The sequence below is a fragment of the Hyperolius riggenbachi genome, chromosome 4 (genome assembly GCF_040937935.1).
Source record: "Hyperolius riggenbachi isolate aHypRig1 chromosome 4, aHypRig1.pri, whole genome shotgun sequence".
NCBI classification, from domain to species: domain Eukaryota; kingdom Metazoa; phylum Chordata; class Amphibia; order Anura; family Hyperoliidae; genus Hyperolius; species Hyperolius riggenbachi.
In genome coordinates, this window is record NC_090649.1 from 134,714,022 (window position 1) to 134,728,067 (window position 14,046).

At 49.2% G+C, this 14,046-nt stretch overlaps 2 non-coding genes across 2 annotated transcripts; both read right to left on the minus strand.

Moving 5' to 3' along the window:
- Positions 1-908: 908 nt before the first annotated feature.
- Positions 909-1,099, minus strand: LOC137505058 (U2 spliceosomal RNA). The gene has a single exon (XR_011019680.1). It is a non-coding gene; the product is annotated as a U2 spliceosomal RNA (small nuclear RNA).
- Positions 1,100-2,278: 1,179 nt separating this feature from the next.
- Positions 2,279-2,469, minus strand: LOC137505601 (U2 spliceosomal RNA). Its single transcript, XR_011020209.1, has one exon. It is a non-coding gene; the product is annotated as a U2 spliceosomal RNA (small nuclear RNA).
- Between the last annotated feature and the right edge of the window lie 11,577 nt (positions 2,470-14,046).

Genomic DNA, 14,046 nt, shown 5'->3' on the forward strand with positions numbered 1-14,046 from the left:
CAAAGCAGGGGTTAAAACGATAAATATCGTTCAGGCAGGACAAAAAAAAAAGTTTTAAAACGATAAATTTCATTTTTAAAGCCGGCGCCATTTTTTAGCTGTCAAAAAACGAAAAATAACTAGTGTTAATGGTTCTCTATGGGGCGCCGTTTTTTAACTACGATAACTGGCGCCATTTTTAACGGACCCCGGGAGACACAGGCCGGGGAGTGGAAAGCCTAAACAGGAGTTGCCTTCCTAGCCTGCTGCAAACTCTCACAGCCTGGCACTGAAGCAGGCACCTGAGCAGGTGGTGCTGAGTCATGCAGGAAGCCAACCGATGATGTCACAATGCTCTGAGCCCAGGCAGCTGCTAAGTAAAGGGGCTGCAGCCAGGGCTCTGCCTGCCAGTCCGCTGGAAGCTCTCTGGGGGAAGGATGCAGCTGCTTTTCTTGCAGAGGACAACGTGCAAACGTGAAGGAAAGTGATCCGTTCATGGTTTTTTTGACCTGCAGCAACTGCGCCGCGCAAGTACAATACAGACTAATCAAAATTAAAAATGTTTTTTTTTTCTTTGGTTGTGGGGTTTTTTTTGTGTGTTTTTCTGACTTCTTTTCCTGTCTGTTCTCAGGTTCTGATAACCAATGCGAAATACAGAGTTCATGAATAAATGACACAGATGCACAAAAATAGGCACACACAGATTTGAAACAATGTTTTTATTGTGGATTTCACAATGTATCCTGCACCCAACAGTAGCAGCACAGACATAGACCGCACAGCAGGGTGGACAATACACAACACTTGCTACTGGCAAATTCACTTTGCAGAGGGACACTTAATTTCTCCACTACACTTCCCTACACTTAGTTAGTTAGTCAGCTGGGTATTTGAGTAGTTTTGATCTGTTTTTTGACACTAGTTAGAGAGAGTAGTGCACCGGTCCTGGAGGTACTGCAATACCAGGTCGATGCGCGGAGTGGACAGAGCAAGCTCTTCTTCCATCTCCCTGTTCCAAAAATCCATTTAATATATGGTCCCCAGATAGGGGACGTATCAGATATTAAACTGATAAGAACAGATACTACACTTGATCTTAGCCAAAAGGCCGAGAAGCGATAACCCTAATTACCTTCTAAATGCAGCAGCGGCGAACAGCGCACAACCCAGCACTGCCCCGCACAGCCGGCTAACCCCGGCCAGCTACCAGCTGCCAGGGGGGGGCCCCCTTCCCACTGCCTGTGCAGGCCTGCCGGGCCCCCGGGATGGGCGCACCTGTGCTAAACGCAGACGCACGGGCCAGGCTCAGCTGCCGCCTGATTACATTAGCATGGCCCCGCCCAGCGCCGGAACAGCCATCACCCCTCCGCTGCTGTGCCTCCACTTCGAAGAGAAAAGTAAAGTAGGCTTCCGGCTCCCTGCATTCTGGCAACACGCTAGGAGAGAGTGTGGAGGGCAGAGGAAGAAGTCAAGTCTCTAGCCTGGCTGGCTGTTTGAGAACACAGTGCGTCTTTCTTTCGTTCATCCTCCTTCCTCTTCATATCTCTCTGTCTGTGTGGACGTGCGCGGTGTGCCACAAGAGGGAGACACAGGCCGGGGAGTGGAGAGCCTAAACAGGAGTTGCCTTCCTAGCCTGCTGCACACTCTCACAGCCTGGCACTGAAGCAGGCACCTGAGCAGGTGGTGCTGAGTCATGCAGGAAGCCAACCGATGATGTCACAATGCTCTGAGCCCAGGCAGCTGCTAAGTAAAGGGGCTGCAGCCAGGGCTCTGCCTGCCAGTCCGCTGGAAGCTCTCTGGGGGAAGGATGCAGCTGCTTTTCTTGCAGAGGACAACGTGCAAACGTGAAGGAAAGTGATTCGTTCATGGTTTTTATGACCTGCAGCAACTGCGCCGCGCAAGTACAATACAGACTAATCAAAATTAAAAATGATTTTTTTTTCTTTGGTTGTGGGGTTTTTTTTGTGTGTTTTTCTGACTTCTTTTCCTGTCTGTTCTCAGGTTCTGATAACCAATGCGAAATACAGAGTCCATGAATAAATGACACAGATGCACAAAAATAGGCACACACAGATTTGAAACAATGTTTTTATTGTGGATTTCACAATGTATCCTGCACCCAACAGTAGCAGCACAGACATAGACCGCACAGCAGGGTGGACAATACACAACACTTGCTACTGGCAAATTCACTTTGCAGAGGGACACTTAATTTCTCCACTACACTCACCTACACTTAGTTAGTTAGTCAGCTGGGTATTTGAGTAGTTTTGATCTATTTTTTGACACTAGTTAGAGAGAGTAGTGCACCGGTCCTGGAGGTACTGCAATACCAGGTCGATGCGCGGAGTGGACAGAGCAAGCTCTTCTTCCATCTCCCTGTTCCAAAAATCCATTTAATATATGGTCCCCAGATAGGGGACGTATCAGATATTAAACTGATAAGAACAGATACTACACTTGATCTTAGCCAAAAGGCCGAGAAGCGTTAACCCTAATTACCTTCTAAATGCAGCAACGGCGAACAGCGCACAACCCAGCACTGCCCCGCACAGCCGGCTAACCCCGGCCAGCTACCAGCTGCCAGGGGGGGGGGCCCTTCCCACTGCCTGTGCAGGCCTGCCGGGCCCCCGGGATGGGCGCACCTGTGCTAAATGCAGACGCACGGGCCAGGCTCAGCTGCCGCCTGATTACATTAGCATGGCCCCGCCCGGCGCCGGAACAGCCATCACCCCTCCGCTGCCGTGCCTCCACGTCGAAGAGAAAAGTAAAGTAGGCTTCCGACTCCCTGCATTCTGGCAACACGCTAGGAGAGAGTGTGGAGGGCAGAGGAAGAAGTCAAGTCTCTAGCCTGGCTGGCTGTTTGAGAACACAGTGCGTCTTTCTTTCGTTCATCCTCCTTCCTCTTCATATCTCTCTGTCTGTGTGGACGTGCGCGGTGTGCCACAAGAGGGAGACACAGGCCGGGGAGTGGAGAGCCTAAACAGGAGTTGCCTTCCTAGCCTGCTGCACACTCTCACAGCCTGGCACTGAAGCAGGCACCTGAGCAGGTGGTGCTGAGTCATGCAGGAAGCCAACCGATGATGTCACAATGCTCTGAGCCCAGGCAGCTGCTAAGTAAAGGGGCTGCAGCCAGGGCCCTGCCTGCCAGTCCGCTGGAAGCTCTCTGGGGGAAGGATGCAGCTGCTTTTCTTGCAGAGGACAACGTGCAAACATGAAGGAAAGTGATCCGTTCATGTTTTTTTTGACCTGCAGCAACTGCGCCGCGCAAGTACAATACAGACTAATCAAAATTAAAAATGATTTGTTTTTCTTTGGTTGTGGGTTTTTTTGTGTGTGTTTTTCTGACTTCTTTTCCTGTCTGTTCTCATGTATCAGATATTAAACTGATAAGAACAGATACTACACTTTTTTTTTTCAATTCTAATTTTTATTAAAAGATATGGTAAGAAGATAACATAGGAACTGTAACATGTTATATGAGAAATTTCTACAGACATTGTACTCAGAACATCATACATTTGTACAGGTAAACATTGAAATCCGAACTCGCGAACACAGGTTTTATTCTTTCGTACTCTTGTTGCCCTGGATTGGCTTTTGTCAGGTTCTATGGCCTCCCATCTAGTCAATTTCTAACCAATATTTGGCTGACTGATAAGTAGGCTCAGGTCTGACCGTGGTGTTTGATTGACGCAGTGGTCTCTAGACCTATCAATCTAAGACTTTTGTATTCTTTTGGTTTAGGTAAGCCCATCTTGGGTCTTGTTTTATGGTATTGGCCTTTTCCAAAGTTTACCGGGCTTGGTGTCGCTTTTGTATTACTGTTCCACAAACTTGTTGGGTTTATAAGATGTATTAGCTAAGATGTAACAGATTATAGTGTCTTAACTGTAGATCGTATATATGGGAAAAGTTTGATCATATCCAGTATTGGATAGATATGTTAAACATATACTTAACGACTAGTACTATAAAATTAACTATGGGTACCTTAACAGAACAAACAAACAAGAACCTTGTGTCTCACCTATACTTCATAAGTAGCATGTGACGTTGTAATATAGTATACCACTATGTATTATTGTTCAAAATTCTGCTGTTTATTTATGTCTTATTGTTGGGAGGGAGGACATCCGGGCCTGAGGTAGTTTTCCATTGTGATGTTTTTCTTGTATACTGCTATTAGAGAGTCAAAGTCTAGTTTCTCTGTGGACTTCCAATTACTAGTTATCATACCTTGTGCTGCTAGAATTATATGACATATTTGCATACGATTTTTTATGTTTATTGTATCTAGACCAATACCTAGGAGAGCCATATGTGGCGATAGCTGAAAGTTTGGTTCTAAGTAGTCTTGTATGTGACCTTCTGCTGCCTTCCAGAGTTCTGCAACAATTGGACACTCCCATAGCATATGTATCATAGTACCTATGGAACCTGAGCACTTCCAGCATGTTGGTGAAGAGTTAGTAGAAAAGGTTGCCAGCTTTCTAGGAGTGATATACCATCTGGTTAGTATTTTTATATGCTGTTCCCAGTGGGAGATGCATTTAGATAATTGAGATATTTTTTTTTGTGCTAAGATTATTTGGTCAATTGAAATATCGGTCTTTAGATCATATGACCATATCTTGGTGTATTTTTCTATGGGTGACTCCCTGTTTGTTAGAAGTTCATTATACCAGGTTGATATTCCACCCTGGATTGGTTTGAGCACATTAAGCATTGTGAGTGTTTGGCTGTGGATTTCAGGGATGGTTATCTTCTTAGTTCTTAGAAAACTGGCAATTCTTTGATATGTAAATAACGTGTTTTCAGAGATTTCAAATTATTTTCTTAATTCTGTGAATGTTTTGATAGTGTTGCCAACATACATATCGTTGAGGTGTCTAAGTCCCATTGTTGTCATAGGTATTACATTTATATCTGGGATCATTACTTGTATTGCTGTCATTGGGATTCTAGGAAGGATAAGAATGCCTTTGTGAGGGGGGTGTTTTAAAAACACTTCCCATGTCAAAAGTGTAGTGGTAATAGATGGGAAGGAATGTTTGGGCGGTTTATGTCCTAATAGCATGCTGGATAGGAGATCTCTTGTGTTTGCTTTGAGAACATCTTGTTCTAAGAATACCCATTTTTTATCTTTGGGTTGAGACCACCAAGCTTTGGCAAAGTCTAAGTTGCATGCATGGTAATATGTTTCCATGCTTGGTAACCCTATACCTCCCTTTTTTTTGGGCCATGTCATTATGTTATGCTTTATTCTGGATTTTTTCCCTGCCCATATAAGGGTATTAATGACTTTCCGTAATTCTTGAAAGTAAGAGGCTTTAATAGGGATTGGTAACGTACGAAATAGATAGAGGATTTTCGGTAGCAAGAACATTTTAAAGGAGGCCAGTCTTCCTGACCATGAAAGTGAGAATTTGTTGAGGGATTGCGATTCCGTTTTGAGACTTTCTAAGAGAGGGATAAAATTATACTTAAAAATATCTGATGCCTTTGCTGTCAAATGTACCCCCAAGTACTGCACTCCTGTGTCTGCCCAAGGAAAATTGAATTTTTGAGTAATAGAAATTTTAAGGTCTAGAGGTATATTTAGTCCTAGTATATATGATTTAGTTTGATTAAGCTTATAATATGAAGCTTCTGAAAAAGAGGTTATCACTTTAATCAGATGGTGTAGTGATTCTAAAGGATCTGAAAGCACTAGGGCGACATCATCTGCGAAGAGACTGATAGTATGGGAGTTCCCTCCTATGTTTATTCCCTTTATTTCAGGTGTTGATCTTATCTTTTGAGCTAGCGTTTCCATCAAGAGGACAAATATGATGGGAGATAACGGGCACCCTTGTCGGGTGCCATTTGTTATGTCAAAGGCATCAGATAGGAAACCAGCTGCATTGACTTTAGCTGACGGCTTAGTGTACAGTGACATGATGGCATGCAGTGGTGCTCAGCAGAGCTCGAATATTCGAGTAGCTCGAATATTCGAGCTCTTTTTCAGCTATCCGAGCTCGGTATTCGAGCTCCGAATAGCTGTAGCTATTCGAATGGGCTATCCGAGTACACTCGAATAGCCCATTCACTATTCGAGCTATTCGAGCAAACGGCGCTATTCGAGCTCGGTACCGAGCTCGAATAGCGTCATAGCCCAGATTGATGTCCTTAGAGCCAATCAGAGGGCTCCCAGGCCCTCTGACGGCAGCCAATCACAGAGGGGGACCCTGGCCAGCCCCTACCCTATAAATAGCGGCCGCCATGTTCCGTTTCTCCATGCTTGCCTGAGACTTGTACAGAGAGAGAGTTGCTCCTTTGTGCTTTGGCTTAGCAAGTGCTCTATTGTGATCATTTACCTAGCGTTTTTGCTCACCTACACCTGCCATATACACCTATATTGTTGTTAGTTAGATAGACATTGTATTTTAGTTAGTAGCTTGTGTGTTACATTAGAGACAGGCAGCTGCTGCAAGCTTACAGGTTTAGGCCTCAGGGGGGCCTTGCCTCTGTGGGCAGCTGTCCTCTGTTTATTTCTCTCATCTATACCAGTATTTCTGCTGTCCTTTACTAATAGTATTGTAGTTATACTGTACTAGGAGTAGGACACTCACTGACTGTCACTGTTTATAGGCTACTAGCTAGCTCCTGCGTGTGTGCACTCACTCACTGTGTGTACACACACTCTATTTCCTTCTGATTACTGATAGATTATTGTTAGTTAGTTGTACTTACTGTTACTCAGGGCCGGATTTGTACTTCTTACCGCCCAAGGCCGACTATTAACAGCCGCCCCAACCGAAACCGTATCCTGCCACCTCTCTCCACACACACCCAAAAAACTTTGGGCCGATGGTGTCCACTATTGCGGCTAATGCCGAGGTCTCCATGGCAACGTGAAGTGAATCAATCACGTCACATGGGGGAACTGGTCAATCAAGCGATCTACAGGTGATGGGCGTGGTGGGAGCCATCCACCACACACATAGTCAAAAGTGGCTCACAATTGGACATTGGGTGGGGTCAGCAACACGTAAAAGTGAGTCCTGTACCCACTGCTGTCTCCAGGGTAACAGCGCTGGCCATCAATAATTAAGAAATGGGTACTGTAAGAGGCTGCTTTCTGTATTCTGTACTATTTGCTGGTGTTGCCCCTGGTCCTTTCATCCCACACCAAGTGCGTGGGACCCGGCCTTCTGTAACTGCCTGCAGCTGCTAATCATTGGACAAGGTCTGGCTTTTTGCTAGTCACACACTGCTCACAAACGTTTGGTTAACGGACTGCAGCTGCCTGTAGCACAGCACAGGCAAATGCCAGCTGGTACTAATAGTGTAGTTATCCTGATCACTTTCATTTGTTTGGACACTTGCAAATAATGCCCTGCAAATAATGCCCACTGTCTGCAGGCCGCCCCTTGTTTATCTGGTGCCCTAGGCCATGGCCTATGTGGCCTTGCCAGAAATCCGGCCATGCTGTTACTACTTACTCTTACTGTACTAGGAGTCTAGGACACTCAGTCAGACAGTCACTGTGTTCATAGGCTACTAGCTCCTGCGTGCGGTCACTCACTGTCTGAGTGTACACACACCACCCACACTCCATTTCCTTCTGATCGCTGATTGATTATTGTAATTAGTTAGTTCTACTTACTGTTACTACTTACTCTTACTGTACTAGGAGTCTAGGACACTCAGTCACTGTGTGTTCATAGGCTACTAGCTCCTGCGTGCGGGCACTCACTGTCTGAGTGTACACACACCACCCACACTCCATTTCCTTCTGATCGCTGATTGATTATTGTAATTAGTTAGTTCTACTTACTGTTACTACTTACTCTTACTGTACTAGGAGTCTAGGACACTCAGTCACTGTGTGTTCATAGGCTACTAGCTCCTGCGTGCGGTCACTCACTGTCTGAGTGTACACACACCACCCACACTCCATTTCCTTCTGATCGCTGATTGATTATTGTAATTAGTTAGTTCTACTTACTGTTACTACTTACTCTTACTGTACTAGGAGTCTAGGACACTTAGTCACTGTGTGTTCATAGGCTACTAGCTCCTGCGTGCGGTCACTCACTGTCTGAGTGTACACACACCACCCACACTCCATTTCCTTCTGATCGCTGATTGATTATTGTAATTAGTTAGTTCTACTTACTGTTACTACTTACTCTTACTGTACTAGGAGTCTAGGACACTCAGTCACTGTGTGTTCATAGGCTACTAGCTCCTGCGTGCGGTCACTCACTGTCTGAGTGTACACACACCACCCACACTCCATTTCCTTCTGATCGCTGATTGATTATTGTAATTAGTTAGTTCTACTTACTGTTACTACTTACTCTTACTGTACTAGGAGTCTAGGACACTCAGTCACTGTGTGTTCATAGGCTACTAGCTCCTGCGTGCGGTCACTCACTGTCTGAGTGTACACACACCACCCACACTCCATTTCCTTCTGATCGCTGATTGATTATTGTAATTAGTTAGTTCTACTTACTGTTACTACTTACTCTTACTGTACTAGGAGTCTAGGACACTCAGTCACTGTGTTCATAGGCTACTAGCTCCTGCGTGCGGTCACTCACTGTCTGAGTGTACACACACCACCCACACTCCATTTCCTTCTGATCGCTGATTGATTATTGTAATTAGTTAGTTCTACTTACTGTTACTACTTACTCTTACTGTACTAGGAGTCTAGGACACTCAGTCACTGTGTGTTCATAGGCTACTAGCTCCTGCGTGCGGTCACTCACTTTCTGAGTGTACACACACCACCCACACTCCATTTCCTTCTGATCGCTGATTGATTATTGTAATTAGTTAGTTCTACTTACTGTTACTACTTACTCTTACTGTACTAGGAGTCTAGGACACTCAGTCACTGTGTGTTCATAGGCTACTAGCTCCTGCGTGCGGTCACTCACTGTCTGAGTGTACACACACCACCCACACTCCATTTCCTTCTGATCGCTGATTGATTATTGTAATTAGTTAGTTCTACTTACTGTTACTACTTACTCTTACTGTACTAGGAGTCTAGGACACTCAGTCACTGTGTGTTCATAGGCTACTAGCTCCTGCGTGCGTGCGGTCACTCACTGTCTGAGTGTACACACACCACCCACACTCCATTTCCTTCTGATCGCTGATTGATTATTGTAATTAGTTAGTTCTACTTACTGTTACTACTTACTCTTACTGTACTAGGAGTCTAGGACACTCAGTCACTGTGTGTTCATAGGCTACTAGCTCCTGCGTGCGGTCACTCACTGTCTGAGTGTACACACACCACCCACACTCCATTTCCTTCTGATCGCTGATTGATTATTGTAATTAGTTAGTTCTACTTACTGTTACTACTTACTCTTACTGTACTAGGAGTCTAGGACACTCAGTCACTGTGTGTTCATAGGCTACTAGCTCCTGCGTGCGGGCACTCACTGTCTGAGTGTACACACACCACCCACACTCCATTTCCTTCTGATCGCTGATTGATTATTGTAATTAGTTAGTTCTACTTACTGTTACTACTTACTCTTACTGTACTAGGAGTCTAGGACACTCAGTCACTGTGTGTTCATAGGCTACTAGCTCCTGCGTGCGGTCACTCACTGTCTGAGTGTACACACACCACCCACACTCCATTTCCTTCTGATCGCTGATTGATTATTGTAATTAGTTAGTTCTACTTACTGTTACTACTTACTCTTACTGTACTAGGAGTCTAGGACACTCAGTCACTGTGTGTTCATAGGCTACTAGCTCCTGCGTGCGGTCACTCACTGTCTGAGTGTACACACACCACCCACACTCCATTTCCTTCTGATCGCTGATTGATTATTGTAATTAGTTAGTTCTACTTACTGTTACTACTTACTCTTACTGTACTAGGAGTCTAGGACACTCAGTCACTGTGTTCATAGGCTACTAGCTCCTGCGTGCGGGCACTCACTGTCTGAGTGTACACACACACACTAAATTTACTTGTGATTACTACTGATTATTGTAACTGCTAGTTGTACTTCCTGACTGTTACTACTTACTTACTGTACTAGGGGACACTCACTCAGTCACCTCACCAACCAACCCACTCCATTAAAGTACCCCACTTTTCACCCGCCCTTTTAAAAAACTTTTGTCTATACGCCCAAAACATTGAAGATGTCTGGAAGTGGCAGCCAGCGCGGTTTGGGCAAGGGGAAGGGCAGCAAGGGAATCAGGAGGAGAGGGAGCAGCATTGTGGCAAGCCGCGGCCGCGGGCGCGCCACCATGCACAGTTCCGCAGCAGCAGCAGCAGCGTCAGTGGCTAACATTCCTCCCATAGCCACTGGCCGTGGACGCCTTGGGCGCCGCCCAGCAGGAGCATCTGCAACTCACGCTGCAGAGACACAGCAGCAGCAGCGTGTAGCACCTGCTCCCATTTTCCTCCAGCCGGGTCGGAAACGTCCCATTGAGGAAAAGGATGCAGACACTGTGGTGCAACTCATGACGGAGGATGAGCAGCCCGCCATCAGCTCTGCATCCGAGGCCTCCACCCTCACCACCACCACCACCCCTGTTCGCAGCAGCCGCCCAGCAGGGTCTGGGGAGGAGGCCAGTTCACCGTCACTCGCCGACCTGTCATTCAGCAGTCTTTTGACCCCAGGCATCATGAGTAAATTGTCTGCTGTTGTTGGCGATCTTGAGGAGGAGATGCTGATGGGCACTTTGGGGGATGAGGGATTGGACAGCAAGACTGTGGCGACAGTCAAGCAGCCCATCCATGCATCAGGAGAGGAGTTTGGGGGGTCCTCATCCCAGCAGGACATGTTTCAGGAGGGGGAGGATGATGATGACCCGGTGACAGACAGAGACTGGGTGCCACCACCTCCAGGGGATGTCGTCCTCAGCAGCTCTGAGGAGGAGGAGGAGGATGCGCTTGTGGGCCTTGCAAGGAGGCGCATCATTGCAAGCATTGGCAGCGTCCCACACCCTGCTGGTGTCTCAGGCTCAGCAGCAGCAGCATCAGCCAGTACCACCACCAGCCGCACCCAAGCCCCCCCCCCAACCACCACAGGGAGACAGGCAGCAGCGCTTCCATGCCGTAGGGGGATGTTTAAGTCACCAATCTGGCGATATTTCACCATGCCCACTGTGTACAGCAAGTACGCCACTTGCAACCACTGTCAGCGGAAGTTGAGCAGAGGTGCAGACCCCTTAAAGTTCTGCACCAGCTCGCTCATCAACCACCTTGCGGCTAAACATTTCCACCAGCATGAGGAGTTCCAGAGGCTGAAGGCATCTGGTGCTGGCAGTGGCACCACACCCATCACTGCACAGCCTTCAGCAGCAGCAGCAGCAACAGCAGCCACCCGCCCTCCTGCTCCTCCAGCAGCACCAGCAGGAGTGCGGAAACGCACTGCTCCTCCCCCCTCTGCAACTCCTGCCGCCGACACTGAGGCCTGTTCTGGCAGCCAGTCCTCAGTGGCCTCCTCTGCTGTGTCTGCTGATTCCCGTGTCAGCAAAAGGCCACGCCAGAGCCTTTTGAGCGAGTCCTTCCAGGGGGTGGTTAGGGCTCTGCCTCCCAGCAGCCGTCGCGTGCGGCAGCTGAACGGCTTGCTGGCACGGGCCATGTGCTCCCAACTCCTGCCGTACACGCTCGTGCAGGAGGGGAGCGACATTCGTGCGCTGCTTGCTTGCGCAGCCCCAGACTGGCAGCTCCCCAGCAGACACTTTTTCTCCCGCAAGGCCATTCCTGCACTGCACCGCTTTGTGATGGCCAATGTGGAGCGAGGGCTGGAGCACGCGGTTGGTGAAAGGGTCCACGTCACCATGGACTCCTGGAGCAGCCGCTTCGGGACAGGCCGCTACCTGTCCTTCACTGTCCACTGGGTCAGCTTGGTGGAAGGGGGTGAGGATGGGAGAGCAGCAGCGGGCACAGCAGCAGCAGCAACACAGTGGGTGGTGCCACCCCGCAGGCTCAGGGGAACTGCAGCAGGTTCCTCCGATCCTCTGCCATCCTCCGGCACACCTGGCCAAACCCCCCGCCTCAGCAGCAGCGTGAAGGCCCGCCACTGCCAAGCGCTGCTGCACTTGGTCAGCCTTGGGAAGACCAAGCTGACGGCAACCCATGTGTTGGCCAAACTCCAGGAGCAGGAGAGGATTTAGCTGACCCCCAGAGGCCTCAGAGTCGGAGAGGTGGTGGCCGACAATGGGGCCAATCTGGTTGCCGCAATACACAGGGGAAACCTGACCCACATCCCCTGTCTTGCCCACGTGCTGAACCTGGTGGTGCAGAAGTTCCTGCGCACCTACCAGGGGATGGGCGAACTGCTGGAAACGGCAAGGAATGTTGTGCGTCACTTCCGGCGCTCGGCTGCAGCCTGTGCGAGCCTGGAAGACGTGCAAAAGGAGCTGGATCTGCCACGCCATCGGCTGATCCTTGACGTTCCGACTCGCTGGAACTCCACCCTGGCGATGTTGGAGCGTCTGGTTGAACAGAGGCACGCTGTCAAACAGTACCTTGCCCTGGCCACTGTTTCCGCAGCTCTGAGAAGGGACAAGACCAGCAACATCCCGTCCATCGTCCCCGATGATGACTGGAGGCACATGCAGCAGGTGTGCTTTGTGCTGGCTCCCTTCCTGCAGGCCACAAACATGGTGAGCAGGGACCATGCTATGGTCTGCGAGTGGGTGCCCCTGGTTTCTCTGCTGAACAGGGCCCTCGATGCTTTGCTGGAACAGGGAGCGGCAGCCTTGGACCAGCAGGAGCGGCAACCAGCTGCGCAGTCCACCTCTGAGGGGGAGGAGGAGGAGGACTTGGTGGAGGTCCCTGACCTGGCTGCTGATGAGGGGGATCAGCACAGCGCAGCTGAGTTGGTGCGGGGGTGGAGAGAGGATGAGGCGGCAGAGGAGGAGGATGAGGACAGCACTGACGTCGATGTGCCAGCAGACGTGGCCCGCCTCTTCCCAATGGCAGCGCACATGCTGACGTGCCTGCGCAGGGACCCCAGGGTGATCCAGATGAAGCAGAGGGAGGACATCTGGATCAGCATGATGTTGGACCCACGCCTCAAGGGGAAGTTGAGCCAGTTCCTGCCGCCTGCAGGAGGAGACCCAGCGCAACAAATAAGGAGCTTGCAGCAGGCCCTTGTTGAGCGCTTGGAGGAAGCCTTCCCCCAGCCTTCCACCCCCACTGTCCAGCAGCCAGCACAGAGGCAGCAGCAGGTGCCTGCATCCAGCAGCAGCAAGCGCCCCACAGACCTGCTGTCTCTCAGCCACGAGCTCTACAGGACTGTAGAGGCTCCGGCAGCAGTGACTAGAGAGGAGATGCATGCAGCAGCATCCTCCTCCGGTCACAGCCAGCGCCTGACCCGCATGGTGGCTGACTACATGGGGTCGTACAGCGGGCTTGACAGCGATGCCCCTGTTGATCCCATGGAGTATTGGGTCAAGCGCATGGAGATCTGGAGCGAGCTGGCGCAGTACGCCCTGGAAGTGCTGTCCTGCCCCCCTTCCAGCGTGCTGTCCGAGCGCTGCTTCAGTGCAGCTGGTGGCGTGGTCACCGAGAAACGCTCACGTCTGTCTCACAAGTCTGTGGACAGACTGACGTTTCTCAAGATGAACCAGGCGTGGGTGGAAGGCGAGTTCCTGGCCCCTGTTGTCGGCGAGAGGGGGACATGAACTGGCTGCCGGAACCATCGTTAATGTGCCTTACCACCCTTTACCACCTCCTGGCTCCTGCTCACTAAGCCAGCCTGGTTCACTTTGACTATTACGTCGCCTGCAGCCACACATTTTACACCTACAGTGGGCTGCTGTGTACTGCCCTTCTGCTGTCTGTCTGTGTTTCCCACTGCCAGGGTACACAGATGATTTACCTTCTGCTGCCACTCTGCCACCAGCTATTACGTCAAACAATAGCTATATTGGTTGCAAAACCAAAAACCAAAAAACCATAAAAAAAAAAAAAGGTTTAATTTTTCTGAGGTGCCCGGGTTGAAAACTGTGTTGTCCCAGTTGTGTATTGGACACAATGTGGGCTGCACGACCGCTGTCTGGGACCTCCTGTTGTGT